Source organism: Perca fluviatilis, chromosome 11 (genome assembly GCF_010015445.1).
Source record: "Perca fluviatilis chromosome 11, GENO_Pfluv_1.0, whole genome shotgun sequence".
Taxonomy (NCBI): domain Eukaryota; kingdom Metazoa; phylum Chordata; class Actinopteri; order Perciformes; family Percidae; genus Perca; species Perca fluviatilis.
Window position 1 is genome coordinate 13,939,452 of NC_053122.1, and position 9,032 is coordinate 13,948,483.

General features: G+C 39.7%; 1 long non-coding RNA gene across 1 annotated transcript; it reads right to left on the bottom strand.

Moving 5' to 3' along the window:
• Positions 1 to 2,603: 2,603 nt before the first annotated feature.
• LOC120567953 lies at positions 2,604 to 8,664 on the bottom strand. Its single transcript, XR_005640644.1, has 3 exons — positions 8,421 to 8,664; positions 7,068 to 7,212; positions 2,604 to 6,925 (listed from the first exon to the last, which is right to left on the bottom strand). It is a non-coding gene; the product is annotated as an uncharacterized LOC120567953 (long non-coding RNA).
• Between the last annotated feature and the right edge of the window lie 368 nt (positions 8,665 to 9,032).

Here is a 9,032-nt window from a genome sequence, read left to right on the forward strand (position 1 = left end):
GAAGTCTAAGACTGCAAGACCTGGCCTTTGCAGGTGTTTGTCCAAAGAAAGTGTATGCTAACCTATGGCCCCACTATCACTAACACATTGGCCAACTTTAAACAGGTGGAGGAGCACCTGCGCTACACCAATAAGTGACACGTGAATACCCCAATATGGCACAATACACACTCAATGTCTGGTAACAAAGCTTTTGTTGTAAGCAGTGGAGGGACAGAGGTATTTATACTCTAGACCAGTTATTCATTTAGACATAGTTATGCTTGAGCTCTCTACAGCAAGGGTTACCAAAGGCAAATAATCAACTATCAACCTATGGAAAAGCACAGCAGCACAAATATCAGACCTAATGACCTCAGCGCCACAAGAACTAGAGGAGAGTGACTAGGCAAGGTGTGATTTCGGTTTGTTTTGTTTTCCTCGAGACAGCAGAGGGTGGGGGTGGGAGAGGGTTTTTGTTCTTGTTCATTTTATGTTTCTCTGTTCTGTGCGCCATCTGATATTACCTGGCACATACTGTGGAATTTGTTCTGTATGTCTGAATGATAAATGGTGCAAATAAAAAATTGATCTACAAAAAAAAAAAATCAGTTAGTCAGTCTAAGGGCCCTATTTTAACGATCTGAAACACCAAACGCAAGTAGCTTTGTGGGCGGATCTCGGGCGCTGTTACTATTATACCGGCGGGATAAATGACTCTTGCGCCCGACGCAAATCTTAAATGGGTTGGTCTGAAGTAGCTAGGTGTGGTTTGGGCGTAACGTGAAAATAACCAATCAGAGCGTCATCTCACATTCCCTTTAAGAGCAGGCGCGCTTGTTCCACGGCGGACTGCTATTATGACGGCGGATTTGCCTGGTGCACGCCAGCGGTTGCTGTCTGGGATGCGGCAAAGTAACAAATGCCCGTCTTAGCCGGGTGGCGATGTTGCTGCGGCCTCTCGGGCGCATCTCCTCAAGTCTGGAGAGGATTCTGCAGCCATGGAGCGTGGGCCTCCAAATGCACCACCTGCTCCTGCTGTGCCCCTTCCTCCTCCCCGCACACCATCTCCGTCCACCCGCTCCACCAGGAGCACATCACGAATTACTCCCGGACCAGATTCCGCCGGAGTGTCCAATCCCACCGTAGTTCAACATCACGTCTCCTTAAGTCCTCTAATATTTCCTCATTTATGTCATCAACACATCCATGATTCATGGAAATGTGTAAAACACAACAAGCCACAAAGAATGCTGCGACTTTTTGAGGACTGTAAGTGCCTCCTGATCTATCCAAACACATGAAGCGCATTTTCAGTAATATTTTTCTTTGTAATTATGTATGGTTTTCAAAAATGGGAACTGCTGTAGATGAGAGAAGTGTATACCGCTGTGTTGCACACGCTACATTATGGCCAAGCATCGCCCTAAAATAGCATCTGAATAACGCGCTACTGACTTTAGACTAGCCCACTGACTTTAGACCAGGTTTTTCCTGGTCAGTGGCGGAATTGTTTTCTGAAACTGCAAAAAAGGACCACATAACGTTTGCGCCGGAACACGCCTCCTCTTTTCGCTGAACCCCCCCCGGAGCGCAAATACATTCCCTAATTTACCGACGTGCGTCTGTGGAGGGAAAAGTCCGCTGTGCGTCGGGTGCAAAATAGGAATGATACATGCGTCGGTGTACAAAGGCAATTGCGCTGAGTGCAAGATAGGGCCCTAAGTCTCAACAACTGTTGGATGGATTGCCGTGACATTTTGTACAGACATTCATGGTCTACAGAGGATGATTCCTAATGACTTTGATGATCCTCTGACTTTTCCTCTTCCACCACCAGAAGGTTCAGATTTGTGGTTTCAAGTGAAATGTCTGTCATGAAATTCGGTAGACATGATCCCCTCAGGATGAACTCGAACAACCTTGGTGTTCCCTTAACCTCTCATCTTACAGCATCACTAAGCACAAATTTGAATTTGCCATTACTTTGGTTTATGATCATATACCTGAAATCAATTATGATATTCCTGTTTAGTGCTAATTGGCAAATGTAGTAACAGTAGCAACATAAATTACATATTATATTAAACAAATAAACCTTCTTGTCGTTTTTCCCATGCTTTAGAGACAAAGGTCGCCAGCAGATTACATTTAAACAACCACTCCATTTTGTCGTCATCAGTACACCAAAACATTTTTGGATTTTTGAAAGATTAATGTTCTTAACTCATCATAATAACAACAATACAAAAGTATATGGGATTCACTCTCAAACTTCTCCTAATTCATGTTTCGCACAACCTTATATCTTTGGATGTTTATCTGGATGTTTTTAAATCTAACAATTTCAGGGTCAAGGGGAAGGATTCCTGTTCTCAACTGAACCACTGGGCAGCATGGTGGCCCAATGGTTAGCACTGTGGCCTCACAGCAAGAAGGTTCTGGGTTCGAATCCAGGTTGTTCCAGGGCCTGTGTGGAGTTTGCATGTCCTCCCCATGTCAAAAAACATGTACTAGGTTCTCCAGTCAGTGCCCTTGATCAAGGCATTGGCTCAGATCTGGAGTTGGTCCCCAGGTGCTGTGATTGGCAGCCCACTGCTCCCTTGAGGGATGGGTTAAATGCAGAGAATGAATTTCGCTATGTGTATGTGACAATAAAGTACCTTTACCTCTAACGACCGCTGACTCCTTGATAAGTTTGCTGTAATAAAGTTCAGGCCCATAATAAAGTTTGAGTGATGCATGTATTTCTTTTTTTTGTGTGTTGGCTTCACTTCATGTCTGTCTTCTTTCATTACAGTATGACCAGTCAAAGATACTGGGCTCTTGGGTAAAGGGTTGGTTGAACATCAGATTTAACATTGGTTGCGGTAGCTATTGTTTTTAGGTTGGGTTTTTAATAAAGCACCATTTATTTAATGTTGGTCACTGAGCAGCTCCACTGGAGATTGGTGTTCAAGTGCCTTGCTTGTTGGCACCTTGACATGGTGAGAGTATTCAACTTAAAATGGTGACCTTGCACTCTACATTTGCATATCAAGCTTACATGATGCAAATTGAAGTCTGAAACAATGCAAAATGTATTCCCAGAGTCCAACTGTATGAAACTTAGGTTGCTGATATCAGTTTACCGCAAAACTTACAAGATCATCTGTACATATTACATCATTACGAAAACATTATTAGTACATAAAGCTCTTCATCCGTTCTCCTAGCTCTTTGTCTTTTTAAATAAGCTTATAATTAAGCAGGATTCATCAGACTGAATAGAAAGCCTGCCTCTCCTGTCTTTTCCATTGCAGAGTCACTGCTGATTCATGCACTCCACTGTCAACAGAAAAGCCTTTCATTCATGCTGCCTCCCCCCACTGATGAAGTCAACATGGCACCACTCACCAAAAAAAAAAGTGTTTTGAATTGCATTTTACCAGGACCTCTTGAACACTGACAATGGTCTTTGTCTTAGACTGCGCTGTATTTTAAACTCGTCTGCTAACCATTTATATCAATAATTTTTATACCGACACATGAGGTATTCATGACACTAACTTCACCATAGCATTAAAACTCAATATACATTATATGTGTAATATATTTAACTCTAAATCAGTTTAGTAAAAGAACTCTTTTGATGTGGTTTCTATGGACACTAAATGATAATACTCCCATAATCAGGCTACTATGGTAATAAGAGATGAACTAAGAGGCTAGGCCAACTTTATTCTCTCCTGAGGACAAAGCAAAGCTGCAACGAGGAAGACGAGCCACCATGAAGAGGTGAGGGGAGTGAAACACAATCTTCTCTCACCAACAGAGGAGACAGTGGGGGGAAACCATTATTTCTGTGTCTCACACCCACACATCTATAGTACATAAGTGTAACATAGTGGACAGAGAAGGAAAATAAATCACAATGTAACATTATTAATATACTTTTAGCCACACAAGTCTCCATTACAGGGTTCCATTTATATTATTTTTGTTTAGACATTACCTAATTACTTAATCGGTTAGTAACTTACCTTTGCCAGAAGTGACAGCTTAAAGGCTGGTGTTTTTCTTACCACCAACACACCTCATGGCAAGACAAAAAAAGACCCTCCTCAAGAACCAACATCTCTACATCCCACCCCCTCTCTGTGGCAAGACTCTTTTTTTTTTTTTATTCTTTTTTTTTATTTCCTAAATAATGTTACTTGAGCAGGAATAATAAGTGCATTTGTCGGGGACTATTTTCAGCTGTGGATTAATATAGGGTTGGCGGTCTAGTGAGTATTTACAGCCCCAGGACATTCAAAATTTACTCAAAATAAACTACATTGCTTGTGATCATCATAATGAAGGAACTTGTCAACAGTTTGGCTCACAGTGTTTTTTTAATGGTTTTTGGCACAGTAGAATAAGCAATATTATATAAAATTAGCTAGTAGCTAAATCTGGAACAATACATCTCATCTCTTTGAATGAGATTAATGATTTTTGTACATCGTCATTTGAGACCATGTTTTTTTGTACATGGTCGTTGTGCAAACTGGCACGCTGACATCCAATCGCCGGCTGTCATTTTTAATTACTGACTTGGACTTGCAGTATAAACTAAAGCTTGAATTGCTCTGAGTCATTACATTTTACTCATGCAGGAAGGTGGTGCAAGACTGCAAACTGTTACATCCTGTTGGGGAGTTGGCACTGCCCGCATTTGATACTATTCCTGTATTTCTAACTGCTCCCTGGGCGTCATGCCAGTTTTCTCTCAACCCATCTTACATGTCCAATCACCTGTAATCATACTGTCTCAGAGCAGTAACAACAGTTTTAATGTTAACATCTTTAGAGGTCTGTGTTTAAATATTTCGGGCAGAAGAGTCCGGTTCCTTTCATTTTCAAAGACCCTAGACAAACTAGCCAAAAGTATACTTTCGACACAGGTTAGTAGATTTTTAAACAATATTGTTAGCTTTAAAAGTTACTCTCTCCAGTCTCCAGTGGTATCAAAAACATCAAAGCTTCAACACAGTGGCACAGGAACATCACATCCTACACATTTTCTAGCATCATCTACTGTCAAATAATCTGACTTTGTCTATTCTCTAATTTATCGACTTAAATACAAATACAAATATAAAAACAATGGAAGTATGTTTAGATGTAAATATGTACTGAATATCCTGCATTAAATGAGCAAATTAGGTAGATAACATTTCCATTTAAGTTCCCATTGCCTTACATTTCCATTTTACAACCTCAACTGCAATGATATACTGATTGTGTCAAACTGAAAGCCAAGAATTATTATCATCACACTATAAGGTTCTGAAAGACAGACACTCAAATGTGTATTAACTGATTGCCCCAAGCTGAATTGAGATGCAAGCAAGACATTCATCTTACACATTAATGTAAACATTAAAAGATTTAGCAACGACTACTGTGTGAAAGTGCCCTGGACTTTACCCTTTCGGACAACAGTGGGTCAATCTGATTTTATAGTCAAACACTGGCAACCATTAAGGTAAATTGTACCAATAAAATAAATGTGCAAATTATGTGCAAATGGCTTAGATAATGCTAAGCATAAAACTATGAGCATTACTTATAGATGTACAGATAAAGACAGTTATTGCTGCAAGCTGGTAGTGTGTATGACATGACAGGCGTGCATCTGTCTGTCTGTCTGTCTGTGTGTGTGCGCGTGTGTGTGTTTTTTGTGGGATTCAGAGAAGGCGGGACCCAGCTAAGGCAATTAATCTAAAAGAGTAGGAGGTAGAAAGCTTTGTTCCGCTGCCCTCAGGCTGACACCAGGTGTGTCCGGTGTTTGTGAGGGAGTGAGAAAGGAGAAGAAGAAGACGAGATACAGTAACACACAGCAAGTGAAAACAAGAAGAGGAAGATAGAGAGAGATAACACACACAGCAAGTGGAAACCAGAAAAGTCCTCATGGAGTTCAACTGCATATTTTGTCCTGCAGGTATTCTATTCATCCTGGGTGACCGGATTTGTATGGATGAGAACTTTTATATAACGCAGCTTTACAGAGTGTTATCATGTAACATACACTGAGGTTCAAACTCAACAGTAAGAAGATTCTGGCTAATCTTATTTAACTATTTATTTAATTTCAATTACTGAAGGAATTCCACAGACTTACAAGTTTCCTCATGATGAGAATCATAAGGAACCAATTTTAAGACATTACTGTAGGACATCTACAGTAGAGAGAGCAGAGAGTCTTTGCATTCATATTTATTCCTTATTTGTTTTTATAGACAAATGTATTGTAATTAAGTCTTTAGTGGTAAGGTGTGCTATAGTATATTTGCTATTTGTAAAAAAATTGTAGGCATGCCGCCTGCTTTCAGGTCCATATAATATGTCTTAAAATACACCCATGGTCCATCTGCTCTGTTATGCTAATACTGTGATCCACACCCACCTCCCCAAAACGCCTCCCACACCTTGCTCTTCATTACTTGAATAAATTAGTTTGAAATAAATAATTAGGCAACTCAAATTTCTCAGAATTGTCAGTACAAATATTGCAAAATCTATATGGCTTACATCCAGGCAAGCAAGTCAATACACTAGTACACCATGCAGTACAGAGGCTCTGTTCACACACTTAGTAAGAAAATGTATCTTTACAAATCTGATTATGGAAGGCAATGTATGTGGTCTTACATTTAACAAATTCTGTGCCCCATTTGTAGCAAAATTATATCAAATTAAAGTGATGCTTCTCTTATTCTGTCATGACTAGTGCTGGCATGAATGAGGGGAGGTTGAAGCCAGAAGAAAATGGAGGTGTTCTGTGGTGAAAATAGTGAGGTGATAGACATTAATATCAATACAAGCAGAACTCCAAAAGGATGAGTCACAATCTCAGCACAGCCTCCCAAGAAGTTCCAGAAGTCATCATATTCAATCTTAAGTTTTCCTTTTTTTGCTCCTTCAAAGACAATTAAACAACCATTATTATTATTATTATTATTATTATTATTATTATTATTATTATTATTATTATTAATTATCCATCTATCGGAAATAAAGAGATGCTGTGTGTTTTTTGTCTGAAGTATAAAAGTACTTACTGTGTTTTTCAGCTCCGGCCGTTCAAAGGCAACTTCCCTTCCAATCCCAGCTCATTTCATCTCTAAAACCAGCTTCTGGTCACGGAGCTTCACTGCATCCATCTAACAGCATCACAAAGATCCAAGTCCATTCAAAATGATTCACCTACAAACATCAGATGAAATCTGACTATCAAACAAATATAAATAAGTGTAAATTAAGTTAAAATGGTAATGCTACATTTTGAGAAATAATTCCTTTTTAAAAAGGAAAAATAATCTGCAATTTACCATAACGTTTCAGATGTGTCCTTTGATGAATGCTGCTTTGGAAATCAAGACAAAAAAATTCCAGCAAAGTTGCAACTGGGATTTCTGAAAACGCTGCCTGACTTGTAAATTGTCACGCGGTTGGCTGTTTTTTTGTGCAACCCAAAGCAAACATGGAACCTAATAGGGCAATTAAATAGTGACACTCACAATGAACGTGTTAGGACAAATATACGTTCCACTTTTTCTTAACACCTAGGTAGAAAGGATTAATATCCCCTCCCATCTGTGTTTCAGTGTAGGGGAGAATGACTTCTAATAGTCAGTATTAACAACAAGAGGACATGGTGATGCAGCACTGCCATTTTAATCTGACATTCCTCCATCAGCATGCATTATCCTCCGCAATGGCTTGTACAAGGAAATAATTACAGGCAGTTTTCCCAATTTAGGTTGCAGGTACACACGTGTGAATTGGGCATGTAGCTAAAAGACTGACCCATTGTATCCAATGAGATAAATCATTTCAAAACAAAGCACAATATCAGGACAGCACTGCAGGGTCTAACTGCACTCGAAGCTGTGACTGAAACGTTTAGAGAATCTTTTTTTTTTATGAAGTCTAAAAAGTCACCTACGCAGTTTTGTTTAGACCATAGACTGATACAGTCTATGGTTTGGACACAATCCAGCCTGACAGAGGACCACTAAAACTACCTTTTCTTTACATTTCATATAGGTAATTTCATCATCATATTTTAATCAAATCTTTAATTTTGTATTTAATCTTATTTGAAACAGTGAAGTCAGTATAAGCACAAATGTCATCATGTAGCCATCTCAAGTTGTCTCGCGACATTCTGTCAAAAAAAGGAGTTGCTCGTGAGGCAAACTTTACCCGGCGCAGATAGTTAACAACCAGGCACACCAAACCAAGTCAGCAACCGGCCCGCTGGGTGACATGACAGACGACTCTGACAAGTAGCTTTACCACAAATCTGCATCTTTTGTACTAGATTTTAATTGCAAAGCTAACAATTTTAAAACGGAAATTGTTAATTGAACTCTGTGTGCTACAAACGGCTTTCCAGTGATTGCGCCTACCTGTCAATCAAAGCTCCTGTCACTTGCTGTCACCTCGTGTTCCGGTGTGTTTTGGCACTCCAACAAACCGGCTACCAGTTCACAAGTCCTGACATCTGTCACGTCTTAAAGGGCCTCGGCCATGGCGTGAAGGAGACTAAATAAAGTTTGCACCAGTCCGCGTTGAATGGTTTCACTCGCGCACACCAGCCGTGACCGAAAACACAGACGGGGTTTGAGCGCTGTGGCTGCTGGAGTCAGTTCTTTGCTGTCTTTGTACAACACAAAGATCGCCTGTGTATCTAAAGAGGGATCACTCCAGTAAGGGAACAGACTGGATCATGTGTGTGCACTTGTTTCTTCCTGCATACGGTATTAGTTAGTTATGATTTGATTCCTTATTTTTAACGCAGTTCTGTTAAATGGAATTTCTATTTTTCGTTTTTCCAATGGAAACAGTGGGACATATCTATTGTAATAAATACACTTCATTGCAAGATGTGAATAGGTAAAATTTCCAATTGTTTATTTTTTGCATTCTTCTTCATGTATTTTCACAATCAAGGTTAAAACTGGGCAAGTTTCATAGTGTCTATTTACTCATCTATTAGCCTGTAAGTCAGCTTTAGTTTG